Consider the following 11,447-nt stretch of genomic DNA (forward strand, 5'->3'; position numbering starts at 1 on the left):
GGATTGCGGATATACCTGAGTGTAATTTAGGCGGTATCTTAAATTGAGTAATACACTTTTACTCGCCCTTCATGGAATAGCTTTATACTGTCGACTTTTAAGCAAGTCTGCATTGTGCGCATAGGACGAGACCCTACAGAATAATTCAACAAAGACCCGTACAAACTAAGTTTGTCTAGGTCTGTTCTGCATTCAAAATGAAAACGGCGATTTTTTGGTTGTAATACTGTGAGCAATTCGGAAGGATTAAGTGTGATCTCGGGTCCTGGACTTATGATTCAAACACTTCTCATTTTCTGGTACTGGACACATAAAATTTCTGAAACTTCATACGTGGTAGTCCGAAGCAGCCACTTAGCATAGAAAAACGCGTTTAAAATTACCAGTTTCCCAGGTGTCCGTTTTTTGCCAATGAAACAAACATACTGCATGATTCAAACCAACGAACATCTCTTCATAATTCAGGTTGTCTCAGGAGCAAACTAACGTGCATCAGCTGACTTCCTCTAATCCAATGACCGATATATGCTGGATGCGATGCCAAACTATTCGAAATAGATGAGAAGCAATCGGGAGCCTGTTCATACTTGCCACTTACGGTATCCTGACCACATGACCTCAAAGACGCATTTAGTTGGGGGAGCTTTCATTAGCAAAAAGGTCGGTGTTCTGACCCACTTGGCTGTACGGCTCCGCCTGACCCGAGGACACAGGAAGTGAGGCATTACAGAGCGAGACTCCCCGAAGTGGCAGAACACATCATTATTTTAAGCAGCGGCGGATTATTTGTTTTTTAAACTATTCTTCCTATGTCGTATGAGCGGTCAGCCGTTGGGCGGCTGAAGTCTGTGGTCTTATGACCGACCATTTCTAACCCGTTCTCAATTGAAAAAGGTAACATACATGCTTCAATGTATAAGGCCATGCTGGTCACCTGGGATAAGTCCCATACTGAATTCACACTCGCATCACAGAAAATAGTGAAAATGGTTAGTGCGACTCTCACAACGGAGTTCTCCGTCTTTGTCTGACCGATCCTCGTCGGTTTTTCCGGCATGGCAAAACATTTACAAACTGAGTTCCGGCCACGTTGCCTCAGGTTTATAGCAGGGTACAACCACATTTACCAATATATGTCGAAGGATTTATGTTCATTCACAGCACGCAGGATAGATATCCATCCAAGTTGGGTGAAACTGGTATGCATACTCCCAAGTCCTGTCGCAATAATTGCGTGTGCGTATTCAGCACCTTACGCGGAACACCAGGCTATTTCAAAATCGCATGCGTCAAGAAGAGTTGTGTCTCCGATCATATCAGGTGGGCTTAGGTGGCCGCTATTTGTATCATTTTGTCAAACTCAGGGTCTGTCATGTTCGTTTGCACGTTGTCGTTTACATATTACCGGAGGAAACCAAAGGTCGATCCAATTGAACGATATCGGGTCTTAGCCATTTTCCTAGGATGCGGGTCCCCGTCATTCAAACGCACTCAAGAAAGATTATCTGGATCCATATTTTATTCAGAACCAAATATTTTCGGCACCGAGAAAGAGAGCAAGTTTTTGTAATCCGCTTAGCGGATAGCCAAAAAGGATTTAGCGTAAACATCGGGTTCCGCAAGTGATGGTTGCTTCAGGCCCGTTTATTAACTCCACGTAGTGTTTTGTCACCCCATGCGATCCTCGAGTTTTCGGCTAGCACGTGATGCAATACTGTCAAAATTTCAAGAGCTGGAGGGTCCTTTAATCTTGCCGTATTATTTATGATATTGTACTCTACGGGCGGATGCTGAACCGAATGTAGAATTTGATCACTAAACTTCTGCTCCGCAATGTGCAAGCAGCACCACACGATGCATGGACTGGCACAGTAGTGTTTTGCATGCACACAGAAGTATTCACCCTAGATGTTAGTGGAACATTATAGCAACAGAGAGTGGGCCACGTACGTCCACGTAGCCGGGATTGTTGAATGGGGACTAAATAGCAAATGTGTAGGATGCAGTCACGCTTCATTCTGGTGCGGCTCCCAGCGAGGATGCCGCAGCAAGGTAGGCAAATGTTTCAGAATATACAAACATCCGTGGGTTATCCAGAGAACCACTTCCTTGTATGTGTGGGAAACGTCCTTAGGATTCAGCCGCTAGCATAGCCAGATCCCGTCCTAGAGCTTCTCAGGGATTTTATATTTGTGGATCCTGAGTAAATCATATGAGAGCCGTTACGCAAACACCACCGATCTTCTCGGACAGTCTAACTCACAATGTCAGGGTCTAATCAGCTGAACAATATTCCGACTACAATATCGCAAACGATGTACGGAGAACAAATTCCTCGATTTCTCTGACTTATTTACCTTCCTTTCGTAATGAATAGGGATAATGATTTCACCCCTTCCGGGTTTCCTATCTACCAACATCCTAGATAGAGGAATGTTTTGTAATAGCTTTAACTGTTTCTATGTCAACCGCTCAGTCCCAAACCTACATTGTTGCAAACAGCTCGTGGCCGTTACCAGTTGAATGGCCAATTTAAGCAGATTTTTACTGAAGGTAGAGAGAGATAAGTACGGCATGCTTCTACTTAATCGGTCGTAATCGACAAAATTAGAGTTGAAGAGGCCGATTCAAACTGAAATGTTTTGTCCCTCAGGGATTCCTGCTAATTGTTATTCTACGTTAAAGTCACCTGATTGGAAGAGCGTAATCTCTCATAGGAGCAGTCTTGACCAGGTTCGATGGATGTTTGCTTTCCTTACGCAGGTTTTGAATTCTGGGCACAAATATTGCAAATCCTATTAGTCGGACGATTATTATCTCCAGGAGCATTAGGAACATTAGTCTGGTAAAAGGTGGCTTGAAAATTGTTTTGCACTAAAATAACGATACACCTGGAACTGGTTGCCGTCGGGATACCTTTCATAGTGCAGCTAGCTGGACTGAAGTCCACCCACGGGAATCCAAATTTTGTTTCGTTCATGGTGTGTACTGCACCAAAGTCCACCTAGACTTGGAATGCTTGTTAGGCTGAATCGCATAAGTTCAGTTTCATTAGATGGTGTCCTTTATTCCTAATAATCACCGCTCACCTATGGCGAAAATGAGAACAAATACAATTGTGTGTTTCGCCACATTCAAGCTATCAACAATAGTGATTCTGTAAATTAATGGTGATTTTCGAAGGTCGTGTGTTACGAGTTCTGACTTTGCATTTGGTTAGCTTGGTACTTTCATACCGTCAGCCACACTCAAGCTATCAACAATAGTGATTCTGTAAATTAATGGTGATTTTCGAAGGTCGTGTGTTACGAGTTTCGACTTTGCATTTGGTTAGCTTGGTACTTTCATACCGTCAGGGTTTGACGTTTTGCTGTGTTACGCAAGTCAAAATGATCACTTGCAGCTAAAAATATTCACATTGTAAGATATCCAAACAATATCCAAATGATCCCATTTCATTTAGCATTGTGATTACCTAGCTGTTCGACAAAGTTTCAAAGGTTTACAACAAGCCCAAATAAAACATCTCCCTTCATTTTTCTCTTTCAGGTTCCGCTTGGTTGGCTGATTTCCCTGGAGCCTTACCCACCGCCAAAATGCACGTCGCCTATTTCCCCCATAGGGATTTGTTCCTGGGTGGATTTGGATTATTATGGAATTCCATCCTTTGGTGCACGCAGGTTAACTTTTGAATTAATGATAATTACAAATTCGTACATTCCGCCGGCAAATAGAAGAAGCTCAGGAAGGGGAATAAAGGAGGTCTTGGATGCACATTTCAAATGGCAAATCTCTTGGGAGAAGCATTCAACGCTGGATCAGTTCATCCGAACCGCGTGCTCAAGGAACTTGAGGTGCCGCATCATGTTTGTTTAAGAATGACCCCACTGCTGATCCGCAAATTGTTTCTGGAACATTGTTTCGCGAATCGTGGCATGGAATTCAACGAGGATTATAAGGGTGTCTCTCGTGTTTCAAAGAACATGGAACAGCGGCTGACCGACCATGGGCTACTCTGCACGGAGTGATCTCATATACTGAACAAGAAGCTTAAATGAGCATGTTTTTGCAGCAGCGTAACGTTACAACTGCTGTCTACGCTGATTCGGTGACGTCGAAATTCAGTAAGGAGGATGGTGGCTTATTCGCTCTGATTCGGCGGTTGGTTGGAACCAATTGGAATACTACAATGTTTGGGATCCACTCACCCACACATGACGGTACCAACAAGCATGATTAGTTTACTCAGACTAGTGGCCTCTACTGCGAAAGACAAACAAAATTATATGGCTCTAAAAATGAAGCGGTAATTAACTCAGTAGGAGCTGTTGCATTGCACAACTAACTGAAGGTGTCAGAGATATAGGAAGTGTTTCGCCACTTGTTGAGTGTTTTAATCCAGACACAAGCGTTTGGACGGCGGTTGCTCAGATCCCCTCTAAGCATAAATGTGAAATGTTTGTTCTAAACAACTCCCAAATATGAGGTGCCTCTGCAGTTCCCTCTTACAAATAACTTTGTATAGGATGTATACTTCCGCTGCATGTGGGCTTGGGCTTTAGTGGACAGGCTTGTAGAAACGCCGGGGTGTTTATTCTAGAGTAAATGCGTGACAGAATTTGGCAAGCATGAATATAAGGCGAATGGACCTAGGTGAATCGCTGCTGAACTTTGGAATCAGTAAAGCAAACTCGTTACTTTTCGGGAACCCGTAGTTTGACGCTGTAAAAACGTCGAAGTATTCCACAATAAATCTGAAGCAGTCGCCTATATTCTGAAACACTGTGTGAACAAGTGAAAATATTCTTTACTTTTTACCCGCTTGGACGGCAGGTGAAAAGCACATTTTATTACAACAAAGGGGGATATACAATTCCGACCAGACGCCAATATGACCACGAAGCCTTTTAGACCACCCACACTGCAACCCAATTCACGGTCAAGTTTAGTTGTCGTGTTATGATGTCGATGTTGACAGTATCACCACAGACCACTTAAACGACCACGTTCTTGCTAACATTTTCATCCAGATGAATCTGGATCTGAATCCAGCTAGCGAGCGCCGCTCGCGGGCTTCAGATGTGTGCCCTCATCTAATGCTATTTGCGCCGCCCATCTGTTTCATTATTCTGAGACGCGAGAGGGCCAAACATTTAGTGAAACCGACTGTTTTATCTATCGGCAACCTAAGTATATTACTGATAGACTGCTTGTGACCGGGTTTAATTTCATGGATCTATCAGTCAGGTGGTCAAGTGGTGGAAGCAACGTTTAGTGCGGCGGGATGCGTGCTACTCCCGAAGAGAAATCAACTGTGTAATTCTGGGCTTTTCAAGATTAAATGGCTCCAATTAGCGAGGAGAATCCCGAGTGGCTCTTAATGCAACTATTGTCAATACGTTCAAAAATGCAGCTAAATGCCGCTTTTGTGAAAGAGATCAACAGCAAACTGATTAACTAACAACGTTGACGTGGCCGTTGAATTTACACGGATATCTACGGGAGTTTCGGAACTACCATACAAACTTTTAGTTATCCGAGTTAGAATATGGTTGCTAGTAAGTTCAGCTGGATAGACAAAAAGTTATTCCGACTTTCGTGAGGCCACAATTCTAAATATGAAATATGAAATATGAAATGAACTATGAATGAATATGAATATGAAATCATCTGATTGGGTGAAGAGCCACTGATCGGTGACCGTAAACGAAACGCCAAAATTATAAACCCCTCCCACACAATGACCATTTGAGGCCCAAATATAGATTAGTAGGTCTAATACATTGCAGGCAGAAAGCCTTCATAAGGGTAAATCTGATGGTTAACGGGGTTAATCTAGTAAAATGTATTTTATCGTGTGATTGCGAATACTGCCAATTGGCTAACCCTGTGAGTATCTCTAAGATGTTTGTTGAGGCTCTACATATTTTATTCACCATATCCTGCAGTTCTATAACGCCAACACACCCTGTGAAGGCGGTTGCGTCTAGTCCTCCGCAATTTTCAAGGCTTCCTGGTTGCCGTTATCAGCACAACGTTCCATGTGCACAATCAAATGAAGGGTACCTGAAAACTGGGGTCACATTTCAAACAATGGGAAACACGAAAAAGCATACATGCGTACGTACGAGCACACATGCACACATGCATTCATACATACATTGTGCGCATGTATTATGCATACGAGTCGCATATGCATGTGGGCAGGAGTATCGAAAACCCCATCGAAGCCCCATTTTACCCTATCACTAATGAGACAATATCAAAATACTTTTGATTTTCCAGGTGACACGGGGAAGTAAGGAAAACAACACTCAATATAATCAAACGGCTTTCAGCCGTAGGATAATTCTGGTTTATCAAATAACAATGCTTTTAGAGATGGATTGGAGAACTTCGGGTGCACTAAGGTGATTGAACATGCAATGGACACCATAAGGGAAGCGCCTTTAAGGAAACTATTTCCACTGAAACGTATCAAACTAAAAACTACCGACACTGAGCTTCAATTTCGTCAGATTTTTCTGGAGGGCTAGCATTGTTTTTGTCTCTGTGTGTTGTCCTCATCAGTGCAAATTGTCAGTTAGCTGCTCACGCGCGCTGACCAGCAACCGAAGACTGGAACTGCGGCGCAGTGTACCAGGCATGCAACGTGACCGTGGCAGGTATCTGAGATGACAACGCCCCATTGTTTAACTTGCGTGGCTACAGCTTGAAAATGATCGTGGCTCCAAAATAAAATTTATAATTAAAAGTTCATTACGATAGCCTCAATGACTGTAGATGCATTAAAAATTTCTCGGCTCTTAAAGCGTATAGGTTAAGGAGCCAAATTACTGTCTGTGTCTGTTGTTCCAATCGGACTTTTACATCCGGATTCTTTCTGTCTAGGCTCTGGCATCCCGTACAATCCTCGTCATGCATGCATCGTTTGGGCGTTGTGAAAGCAAGGCATCAAACGGGCATGACAACTGAAAGACTATTATTTATGTTTCACTTTCTGTGAAACGAGTTAGAATCTGACAAATTATTTTCGTTTGGTCTCCCCGGATGAATAAGTACTAAAATATCTTGGATATAACGATCCTACACATCATTGTTATGGCCCTTGAAACTTGGATTAACTAAGACCCAATAAGATCATACGCCAAGTCAGCTCAAAGTGCACAGAAAGTTTGAATAAAACAAAACGTCTACAGCATTTCCCACTAGGAATACATAGTATGGGAGCTCAAACGGGGAAAAATACAAGGTTAATAAACCAAATCACATAAACCAAATCATAAACCATATCATATCAGTAAGTTGTGAGACTATAATAACCGTTAATAAAATAAAAAGTATATCATTCCACACACCAAACCTAACTCACCAATAAAATATATCGTGTCATACCCAAACCATGAGTACCACCAACCACACGTGTATAACAAACCATGTGTACCACCAACCACACTCCCACCCGAAGAACCGTTAACAAACCATAAATTAAAACATTAATGAATCATAAACCACGACCGTGGCACTAGTGAATGTTAGTGACAAAACAGATCAGGCTGGATCATAATGGCCCAAAAAGGTTGCCGGAAATATTGGGAGTCAAGATAGCGTGGCGGTGGAAAAGATGTTATGAAAAGCCAATTACAGTATTCCAGTTGGCCGGAAGACGCGATGTATTTGGAGAAAGTTGACATTCAGTCTCGGTCGACTTTGGACGTTTATTTCGGGAGCTCAGAATTTGTTAGAAGTTTGTTGCAGTACATTGGGCAATCCAAGGGCAAGGATGTCCGAGTTTTATGCTGATTTCCTTTGCTATCTTGTTTGTTGTTCTTTTATTCATTTGATGGCGGCACGCAGCCCCGTAGCTGAGTACAACACAACTTCGATTATCTGGTCCACATCGTCTATAGTAAGGGTTCGGTGCACGTGATTGACGGAATAGAACGCTCCATCTTTTTATGTTGTTCACTGTTCACCATTCCCATGTTAAGAGAAACGTAAAGCTTGCTTTTACGTGATTGACAGTATGACGGTTTATTTAGATTGTTGTTGGGCGTGCTTGAAACGCTTGGTAGATGCCACCTCCGTCTCCGGAATCACTCAGCATTCTGACTTATAGTGCCTTTGAAATAAACGTTGAGCTAGGTAATGGGACACCCTCTGCGCCCTTCGTCAATTGTCTAATAGAAAATTTTCGACATGTGCACCATTTCCATGGATGTTGTTTTCCTGCCTGTCGTTTCTTGGTAGCATTTAGATTTTGGTTTCAAACTTCGATAATTTTATTTTGAGCCATGGAACTGATCATGCTTTTCTCTGCAAACCACCGAAATTATCGTATCGTTCCCTTCGTGGTAATAATTTTCAAATATGAATATGCGCATCTTTCATTATGGGTTTATCCACTTACATGCCGGTATTTCTAGCGGTCGATATACTATTTTGCCTTGGGACATGCAACTTCGCCTGCAGTAAGACGTCAAGTTTAGCTCGTGTGATGCGAAATGTCACGGAGGTGTGACAGTCTCCCACTGGGGGCTTTAACCTATACTACGCGCAGGTAACGGCACTTAGATGGAGAGTCGTGTGCACCAGTGGGTTGTGATTCAGCCGACGATCTAAACGGCCGCCGAGTTCCGAGTTGTGCCTGAAAACAAATTAAGAGAATTCTAGATGGCGCTGTCAGTTTGTGATTGGGTATGTGATCACTGACAGGCACATTTCACATTTTGTGGGCATTCATAAAATAATAACATGGTTCAGTCAGGTTGATCTGGTCACAGTGATATCCATAGTCGGTATGGATATTTGTTTGCTGAAGAATCCTTTGAGTGGGGACACGTTTAACTGAAAAGCTGGGATCCGTTTCTTCTTCATGTTCAGAGCAGCGAGATGTGGGGCAAAAGTGTTGATTGGAGATGTCTCCATTTTTCCTTAAACGACATGGTATACATGTTTAATTTGGGTGTGGCATAAGTTCTGGAAGAGTCAATTAACGGACATCCAGAAAGCATAATAGCCTGCTGGCATGTAGCTTCATCTAAGTGGCGGTGACAACCGATTTCGGGTACGACATCGGAACACTGCATTGTCGAAGCCACTAATCTACTGACGAAGCGTCAATGATCCCAGTCAAAAAGGACTTTTGAGAGCATTGGCCATCCTGTTTACTCGTTCAATTACACCTGTTTATCATGATACCGTTTCGTCTTCTTGTTGCTCGCTTTCCCCCGCTTTGTTCTTACTTAAGGTCTGCTTATCCCTCAGTAAATGATGTCAGTGTTTGTTGCCCGTCTGTCATCGCCTGCAAGTTCGCCTCAACTGCACCTATTTCTTGAGCGCCCACTCCGATGGAAAAGTGAGCTGACCGGGTATCGAACGGGATTCTGCGGACGGCGGGCGAACGCGCTACCGATTACACCGACCTGACACCCGGAAAGGCTCATTATTTTGTATTACCCAGGTATCACGACTACCAGATAGCCCCTGCTGAGCTTTGTTTTAAACGGACGAAACCGCGCAATCTGACCTGTCGCGCAACACGAGCGGCTGCGTCGGCGCCGACCGAAAGACAGTCCCTCACATCCCGAACGTACTGACTCCTGCGCCGTTACGGCCAATTCACACTCTCAGACTGCCCCGATATAAATCCGTGCTGTGACAGTGACTACCTCCCACTCCTGCGGATCGCGTCATCGTTGATTAACCAGTTCCTGTCAGTCTTCAATATATCATCTGCTGCCCCAAGTCTGTCTGCTCCTATTGACTACTGGCTATGAACTGCGTATAATCTAATAGTCGCGATCGTCCTGTGAGATCCCTAACCGCCCGGATCTTACAGGTTCCTTATTCTATTATCAGAAAATTTCGTTGGGCTCGGAATTCCAAACTCCGGAAAGACGAGTGGTATGGTTTCTCGTAACTCCGCCTCGCATCTAGAGGAAGATACACACGCTTGAAATCTACCACAGAATCTACGGAAATGCTTTGTTGCGTGATAGTCAGTGAATATTCAAGAAGGTTGAACGCGTGCGAGCATTTAAGTTTTTAAAAGTAAGGTGGATATGAGACGTTTGAATTCCTTTCCAGTGGTTCGTGATCATTTATTTGGTGATTTTCACTAAACAAATGCGCAAAATTGCTCTACTCTCAATCCACCCTAAACTAAAAGACAATTATTCCCCGTGCTTTCGTAATACCGTGCTGCGCTATTACTGACACTCATTCTAGAAGAGCAGGCAGCCGTAATATTATAAGAAACTGGATCTCCCTGGATTGAATCCATCCATATCTTAAGGTCGGCATGTTCCAGGCCATCTCTACAAGTTCAGAAGTCAGTATCTATTTGCCGCACGCAATATATGCCCTGCCATAATAAGAGCACCGCCAGATTTTGGCTTAAAGGGGCTTCTGGGGAAAACCCACTCCCCGTAAACTGGTTTGAACAGAGTACGTTCTTGCTGAATCTGTGGTGTAAACTCTCTGACCATAGCCAACTGAAAACATCAGAATATTCATTTATAGATGGCATTTTTGCTACAAATGACTCATATCACNAAAATGGCCCCCTGTACTCGATAAATACTTGTTGATAAATCGGGTGATGGAGTTTTAGTGTGTCAGCTGGCTTTTAGAAATTAGTCCGATAGCGATAAAACCAGATAATTTGATGAGAACAATGAAGGCATGCGCGCAAATATGGGCAGATATATGCGAGGGGTCAAAATTCATCGCGTGTCCTCCTGCAGACGAGCAGATACTCTGAGTGGTGACCTGTGCTCAGGATTACCACAAGAACCGGATATTAAAAAGCGTCCAGTCCACTTGACGTATCTTGATTATTCAGCTTCGGGGCAGTGATTTGTGTGAACACCGCCAAAATGAGCAATGTTTTTGGAAGAGGAGCAGGGGCCAAATAACCCTTACGATTAACACACTACTGAGGCATGTGAAAGGATTTAGCTGTGGAATATACTTGACGATTGATGTCACATTCAACCGACTAACGATATGTTGGTCAATCCGGTGAAAATAACGCCGATGTTACTTTTGTGACGAATGCACGATCACGAAGCGCAGTGCCCGGCCAAATATGGCGAGATGGTTTTTTAAGGGAGGGTTGCAGGATTTCATTGTGTGACATCAACCTTTATTGCGTCCAAATAGTTCAAGCTCGAAAGAGTTCATTGGTTATATTTTCAGGTGAATGATGAGCTTGTCGATTATTTTTGAGTTGTAATGTTACCAATCAAAGATATAGAATCAGTGCGCTGTTCCATTCATCTATAGGTTCTTTCTCTAATTTGGTGTCCTGACAATGTGCATGGTGATATTTGAGAAAGCCTCGGAGCCCGACTGATTAGCTTCTCCGGAGAGTTTTCATCAAAATCTAAATCATCATAGTATCCAAAAGAATCTTATGTTAATGAAAATAGACGGTTTTAGAT

The sequence above is a fragment of the Opisthorchis viverrini genome (assembly GCF_000715545.1).
Source record: "Opisthorchis viverrini unplaced genomic scaffold opera_v5_329, whole genome shotgun sequence".
NCBI classification, from domain to species: domain Eukaryota; kingdom Metazoa; phylum Platyhelminthes; class Trematoda; order Opisthorchiida; family Opisthorchiidae; genus Opisthorchis; species Opisthorchis viverrini.